Genomic DNA, 7,011 nt, shown 5'->3' on the forward strand with positions numbered 1-7,011 from the left:
TGACAGCTTGTTTGTACTACCAGTCCTGCCGGTGAAGTAATAAAAGTGAGCTCGTGTTTCTACACCATACTGTCGTGGTCTGAGTGGTGTAACAATTTGGAGGTTCCACCGAGATCATAAGGAACGTTACTTCACGGCGAAGGACTTTTCAACTCTGAAAAACACGGTAACGTCGGACGTGCCAGAACGGTAGCTAGCTAGCAAGCTAATAGTTGAAGTGTAGCGTAGCTACGACGCTGTCTCGTTTTGTTGTTTTTCTCAAGTGTTGAGCTTCAAGCAAGATGTCGGAGGAACGAGAAGAGTTTTTGTTGGAGATTGAAACGAAACTGCACGGACTAACTGTGAAAGAACTGCAGAGAGTGTGTGAGTACTGTAAAATTACGGGCAAAGACTCTGAGGACATTAAAAACAAAACACGCCGTGCACTGGTTAAACACATTATAAAGTTCTGTGAACGTGAGGAGTTTCTGGAGAGGGAAGACGAAGGCATGTCTGTGCTTTTGGAACTGAGCGACACACTCGACACTCTGCGGGAGAACCCGGCGGAGATCGACAGCGCGGGAGCGGCGCGACTCTACTCTTCAGCTGCTGATGAGGGGGAGGAGGAGGCGGCCCGCTCGGCACCGCTGACGTCGGGGGAACGACGGGGAGACCGGACACCGCTTGAGCCGTCGCCGGGGCAGCAGCGCGCCCGGGACACAGCGGGGGACGGGGGAACCCAAAGCAGAGGCAGAGACTCCATTAGCAACAACTGCTGGTCTTCAAATGCGTTCAGAAAGGACTTCAGAATATACGGACATGTGGGTGAGTCTTCATCAAAAGACAGTGTGAGCTTTAGCAGCTTGGAACGTCAGATTGAAAGTGGTCTAAGGAAAGGCTATCCAGAACTGGAAATTATGGAAGCAGTGATACGTGCTGTGAACCCTGGCTTGAAACTGAGAAGCTATTTAGAGGGGAAAACAGATCTTACCTTAACCACTCTCAGACAAATATTAAGGGCCCACTATGCAGAGAAGGATGCTACTGTATTGTACCAACAACTGACGAAAGCTGTACAGGGGCCTGGGGAAACTGCACTTGACTTTTTGGTCCGAGTACTTGATCTGAAACAAAAGATCCTGTTTGCATCTGAGCGTGCTCAATCTGGCCTTAAATATAACAAAGAGCTAGTTAATAGCCAATGTTTTCAGTCTATCATGACAGGCTTGTCAAATGATAACATAAGAGCAGAAATGAGAATGTGTCTGCAGGATGAGAACAGTGGTGATGAACTGCTTCTGCAAAGAATGCAAATTGCCCAGTATAATGAGAATGAGAGAGCTCAAAAGATGAAAGCCACAAATAAAGTCACTCATAGGGCAAATCTGAGCACACTGGAGAGAAGTGAGGATGAAACGGACCCTTTGACAACCACAGTCGTAGCCAAACCCAATAAACCTGTTAAAGAGAACCCCCTGTTTGCAAAAATGGAGGAGAGCAACACTGCAATTAGGGAGCTCACAGGCCAAGTCGCAAGTCTTGTGCAAACTGTCCAGTATGGGAGAAAAACTGTTGATGATGACGACCAAGCCAAGGGTCCAGCCAATACATTTAAGAGACCAAAGAGACGATGTGTAGTATGTCAGCAGGACAAAAAGGACTGCAACCATTGTTTCAAGTGCGGCAGTGATACACATTGGGCAAAAGGGTGCAGAGTAGGGGAAAGACGGAAACCGTCGGGAAACTGGCAGAGGTTGTGACAGAGGGACGCGCCATGACCTCACAAGTAAAGTCCCGAAATGATCCAAAACTGAACCGTCAAACAGAGCCTGTAAACCTGTTTGCCATAAAGGGGGAAAGAAGAAAACTGCCCACTCATTGCCCCTCAACATCTGGAAGGCCAAATGTTAAACTTAAAAGAGACCAACCCCCTTACTCACAGAAACCTCATACAAAACGCAAGCAAGTTGCACAGCTGGTGGGCAAGAAGTGTCTTGTCTGGTGCAAAATGAACAGCGTTAAGACTCAAGCCCTGTGGGATACAGGAGCACAAGTGTCCATCATGAGTGAGACTTGGAAATCCCAACACTTACCCGATGCAAGAATCCGTCCCATCAGTGACCTGCTAAATGAGGATGAGCTTTTGGACTTAAGGGCAGCAAACGGCTCAGAAATCCCCTTTCAGGGTNTACATGGCGGCTTTTTCCCGCCCAGGATGACAGAAGATGCGTCGGCGCGTCACAGGAGGAGAAGCGCAGGTGTAAACAGTTAAATTAATGACTCAGATTAATGACGGCAGGCTCTCTGTGACGTAATTAATTCACATTTGTAAAAATCTATTTCCACTTTGACACGACAGAGTATGTTTTTTTGTTATATTTGTGTCTCCAAAGCAGAATTAAATTGACCACGATTCAGTTATTTGTGCAGCTCTCTTGCTTTGGAGGAGCTCATGTGGACGTTGCTGCTGTCTGATGATGCCGGTATTTACTAAACTCTGAAGAAGGACTCTCTCTGTGATGTTTTGGGATGAATGTTGGTGCTGTAATGTTTGAAAAGCCTTCCCTCAATCTCTTCACACAGCCCAAAGTACTGTTAGTCGTGCGTGCCTGTCTGCTAATGTGACTGGATGCAGTTCAGACTTGTTGAAAGTGGTGCAAAAATGCTGGCAGGTCTGACCTCGCAAGATTGCTGTGGTGGTATTTACAGAACAATGTTTCAGACATCAAACCAACATGTTCAGTTGCTGTCAGATTAATGGAAAGGAGTGCAGGTCTGAAAGGGACTAATGACCGAACAAGGGGGAACTTTTAGCCCAGAAGCCTGAAACTAAAGCGGCACTGTGTTAAGAATCTTGTGCAGGACTTTGACCAGAAACAAATTTTGTTTTTACAAGTGAAATGAGGCAAAAGTTATTTATAAATGAGGTGTCTTTTTGAGGAATGGCCTCCGTCAATTTAAGTAATTTATGTTGTACTTCATGTTGCCTGCTATTGTTCTGTTATTAATGCATTTATTTGGCTTGAGCTACATACCATGAAATTATGGCCTTGAGTCAATACATCAGAGATCTGAGAATGTAGGTAACAGTGATGGAAGAAGAAAAGCCGCTTCACAACAATCCTCCGACTGCAGCCGTGGTGTTTAATTCAGTGAAACTTGAGGAGGTTGTCGGGTTCATGGTCCTTGGTTTTGTTGCTCATTACTTTCCCTGGTGCTGTCTTCCTCACCTTGTCCGGGATATTCTCTCCTGGGTTTCGCTGTTCATTTGTTAGATTATCTGTTGAGCTCAACGTGTCCTTGCGTCTCTGTTTCCTTGAATCGGTTTTTATCATTTACTGACTTCATCAGCGTTTGTTCTTAAACTCTTCAGCCACCTTTTGGTTCCTGACCTGCCTGATTTTTGTACATACTGAGGTAAGTTTTTTTTTTTTGTTTCTTTAACTGTTCAAGTCCTGCATTCAGTCCTCCTGATGAACTAATCATAGCTGACAGACATTTTCCATCCAATGAGGCAGAGCTGGAGAGGATTAGTCAGGAAGACTGGAGGAAACTGGAAAGCTTATAGATAGTCGCCAAAGAAGACTTAAGGCTGCAAAAGATTCTTCCAGAAAGTACTCAACAAAGGCATTTAATACATTTAAATGAGAGCAGGGCTGCCCCAACAACTATGTTTCTGTCTATAAATCTATCATCTATTTTATTGATTAATCGATTGATCTAAATGACCAATTTACCTCAAAAAATAAAGGAAAATAGTCACTTCATTTAGTTAATTTTAGTAAACTGTACGTTGCTTTATAATGCAGCAAAGTGGGAAACAAAAGTTACTTTTAAATTGTAAAACTGTGGAGATAAAGTTGGAACTCCAGAGATGTTACTGTGAAGGTCAATGGTGCAACACCTACAGAAATCTTTATCAAATTCGTTAACAAAGTGAAAAGTTTGGTGCAACATGGACACAAAATATCACAAAGCAGCCAAAGCAACTCATTTTCTCACTATAATGTCACTTTTCTTTGACTATTGCAGTAGCTTAGCATTTTCTGTAAATAAAGCCAAATTCATAGAGCAGTCTGTTGGACAACGTTGTGATGATGAAGCCACTGTTTTAGAGCGGCAACTTGGAGTCTTAATGATCTGTGTTTTAGTTACTAACTCAAACTCATTCCATCATCTGACACCAGAACCAGAACCAGAACTTTATTGGGTATTTAGCTGTAATAAAATACGCTATACGTCAGAACCAAGAGGAGAAAAGTGTCTCTTTGCTCAACAGCTCCTGTGTTTCCTCTTTAGGTGTTTGTGCTGCTGTAACATGTAATCAATGCTTTGCATAGTGTACCAGCCGCCTTTATCTTCTACAGTTACTTAAAGTACTTCAATACTGTTGATGCTTAGGTCTTCCAGAAGTCTTACATTTAACCAAGTTGGACTCTGCACTGATTCAAACTGACCAACGGTAGAACCAAAAGCGACAAATCCCACAAAGCGCCGCCGCTCCCGTTTTACAAATGCTCTTTAAATTAGCATAAATCCGTTACTGTTTGTGCTCGAGAGAAAACTCAAAGAGTTTCTGAAAGAAGAGAAGACAAACTTTGCAGGGATATTCACTGTGTTATGGTAGCACAAAGCATTCACAAGTCATCTCTGCCAACATTTTACCAGGTTGGCTTCACGTTACTGTAACTCCTCAACCATTTGAGAGAAAAAGGGGCAAAAGCAATCACTCATAGTATGATTTCTGACTCTTTTACAGCCACAATAAAAAAAAGTCCAGTCAGCCTGTGTGAGTGTTGTGTTAAAGGGTTAAGCAGACAAACAGATTTAAAATACTGCACTTCCAGCTCCGCCGACTAATCGCGACACCTCCAGCTGAGAGATTGCAATTTTTGATTAACATCCTGCTACATGGCGGCTTTTTCCCGCCCAGGATGACAGAAGATGCGTCGGCACATCACAGGAGGAGAAGCGCAGGTGTAAACAGTTAAATTAATGACTCAGATTAATGACGGCAGGCTCTCTGTGACGGCTTACGGGGAGGATCGGACAGAAGACGGTCGGCGTTAATGTTATGAGTAGCACCTGTGCTTTCCCTCCTCTGACACATCGAACATCTGCCCGGTGATCACTGCTGGGACAGAAGGCTGGAATCGAACCGAGAGCGTTGCACCTCCAACACAAACTTCTAAACGCGTGACTCTGGTAGAAGAAGCGGCAGGGATGGTGAAATCGATTTCAACTGCAAACATGTGAATAAAACCAAAGGAAGTAAAAACACCTATTGACAGATCCTGTGGCGACAGGACTGATACGGTTAAAGCTCCGCAGCACTTAATCAAGGCCGATCATTTGCACCTCTTGTAATTTTACAAATGAAACCAACTTTGATTCCGATTCTAATTACACGCTGATTAAGTTTTATGACCCGACGAGCTTAATTCAAAAACCCCATCATTAATTACGGAGGAACGGATTAGGGGATGCCAATATACAGTATTAATTGTCCGATCAATCTCGTTATTATTCTAATGGCTAACGATGGGGAATCGATACTTCAGAGCATCTTTGTAGTTTTTCAGCATGAAACAAGAATTCTGCACTAACTCGTGGTGAAAGTTGAATCACTGCCGTCATAAAGTTGCTGCTGGTGGTTTTTTTAAAATCTATTTCCCTCCCTCGTCTCATTATTCTGCTCCTCCATGCTCCCCTCCTCTCACTCATTACACTCCTATTTGAGAGTAGATGGGCCCTGTCCAGAGTTACAAGCACTTCATTTTTCCTGATCAATCTCCGCGACGCACGAGAGCGGCCATCGCAACGATGCGTTCTGGGCAGTGAAACAACAAGCGCGTTTAATTCAAGTGCTAATCAATGCGGCTGTTTCGTAATAACACATTTGTCATGCACGAGGGGGAAAACAACTCTGACTGCGGTAATAATAAACCCTATATGTCTCCCTGTGTGTGGTAACATGTGACAGGAATCACCAGAAGCAGGCAGAAGTAGGAAAAAATGTGCAGTATAAAGTTTCTCAAGTATCACTGGGGCTTGATGGATTAATGCACAACAACTTGCGAGTACGTCGGTGGCATCATGCGAATGATTTAAGCAGCTTTTTATCGCCGTGGCAAACGAAATAAAGTCCGATAAACGATGATACATGCTGATATCCAGCAATCAAACTGCTGCGTGAAAGGCAATCTTGCTAGCAAAAGAGCGAAATAAAATATTGTCTGTGTAGTTAAAGCCTCATACACCAATCAGTCACAACGCTAACACCACCGAGAGGCCGAGCGAATAACCCCGATGACCTTGTTGCGTCGTATCCGTCAAAAGATGGGATGTATTAGGCAGCGAGTCGATTTTTGAAGTTGACGTGCCGGAACCAGGAAAGATGGGATTGGAAACGCACCAAACTGTGAAGATGGAAGGCCGGATGACAGCTTCTCCTGGTATGTAGTGGTTAGAAAGGTTTAAAGGAAGGTCAAACCGTGACTTGACGATGGAGTCACNAGGGTCAGGGAAGGCAGAAGCATTGTTAAACCTCATTCAGGGAGCTACAAATGACAATGAGACTTACCCTGTCCACACAGGACGCACATCTGTCGTAGTTCCAGGGGGACAAATGAAGTGTATCACATGCCCTGTCAGAGCAGATCTTAAAGTGAATGCTGAAATGCTGTTTGAACCAGAAGAGAACCTGTCATTGGATGAAGGACTCAAAGTCACCTGTCAGTTGATAAATGTTTCCTCTTCCTCACGTAAAGTACACATTTATGTAAGAAATACCACGAAACATGACATCACAATGCCTAGTAAGACCGTGATAGGGAGCATACAGAGAGTAACAGACTGTATTCCAGTGTACCCAGAGGAACACCAGGTTAATTTGGTAGACGCTGAAAACAGGGAGGCTTCTTCATGCTCTGCCACAGGATCGTCTCAAAGTGATTCCCAAGACAAACTGTGGGATCCGCCAGTCAATGTGGACCACTTGGCCAGTGAACTGCAAGTGGTGGTCAAACAAAT

The sequence above is a fragment of the Stegastes partitus genome, unplaced genomic scaffold, assembly GCF_000690725.1.
Source record: "Stegastes partitus isolate 25-593 unplaced genomic scaffold, Stegastes_partitus-1.0.2 Scaffold1830, whole genome shotgun sequence".
In the NCBI taxonomy this organism is placed as follows: domain Eukaryota; kingdom Metazoa; phylum Chordata; class Actinopteri; family Pomacentridae; genus Stegastes; species Stegastes partitus.